General features: G+C 36.7%; 1 pseudogene; it reads right to left on the reverse strand.

Moving 5' to 3' along the window:
* Positions 1-721: 721 nt before the first annotated feature.
* On the reverse strand, positions 722-1,174 carry LOC109703245 (ubiquitin-conjugating enzyme E2 D2 pseudogene; annotated as a pseudogene).

Below are 1,174 nucleotides of genomic sequence, written 5' to 3' on the forward strand. Positions count from 1 at the left end.
TATTTATGCATATTTTCTCTAGTTTCTTTTGTTATTAACTTCTAGCTTTCTTCCATTGTGGTCTGATAACATACAGAAGGTTAAGCCAATTTTCTTGTATTTGTTAAGGCTTGCTTTTTCCCTGAAATATACTGTATTTTGAAGAAAGCACCATGGACTTCTGAGAAGAATGAGCTGTTGTGTGACATATTCTTTAGATGTCTGGTAAGTCTATATGATCTGCAATGACATTAATTCTCAAGGTTTTTTTTTTACTCTATTTGTCTAAATGACCTATTTCTTCATGAAAGTGGGGTACTGAAGTCACACACTATTATTTTGTTGGGTTCTACCTGTGATTTCATGCTCAGTAGTGTTTTTTTATGAAATTGGTTCTCTGAAGTTTGGTGCATACATGTTTGCAATTTCCTTCTCTTGATGGATTGTTTCTTATATCAGTATGAAGTGACCTTCTTTGCCTTTCTGACTAATGGTGGTTTGACATCTGCTTTTTCAGATATGAATATGGCTACTATTTCTTGCTTTTGTACTCCATTTGCTTGGAATACCTTTTCCTATCCTTTCACTTTATCCCTATATATCTTTGCCAGTGACGTGAACTGTTCACAGGAAACAAATGGTTGGTCCTGTTTTTTAATCCAAAATGCCAGTCTGTTTCCTTTTTTTCTCTTTCAGAGTTCCCCTATCTTTATTTGTAGAGGTTATCCAATAATTTCTTTAATTACTTCGCATATTTCTGAGTCTGTTCTTGAGCTATTCTGTTGCAATTTTCTCTATCTGTTTTGTAGATCCAAGCAATCTCAGGCACTAAGGGATCATCTGGATTGGGATCACACAACAGAGAACAGATGGACAAAAGAACTTTGAAATAGTTAGTGCTGGAAACCACTGTGACCATAGAATATCAAGACAAATGTTGCCATTACTGCTAATGTTTGGATGATAAATTCTTGTTGTAAATGCAACCTTAGGTGGTTTGAAGGGATAATCTGTTGGGAAATGAATTGTCAAGAAAAATACTCCACCCTGATAGGGACTGTCATTTGGCCCCAGTATTGTAGCTTGCCAATGGAACATATCATCTCCAACAGGACCTGCTGAACATCGTGCTGAAGGGTCCCTTGCAAGGTCATTCAATTCCTTACGGATTCTCTTCAGAGCCATGGTGGGAGGT

The sequence above is a fragment of the Castor canadensis genome, chromosome 11 (genome assembly GCF_047511655.1).
Source record: "Castor canadensis chromosome 11, mCasCan1.hap1v2, whole genome shotgun sequence".
NCBI lineage: Eukaryota > Metazoa > Chordata > Mammalia > Rodentia > Castoridae > Castor > Castor canadensis.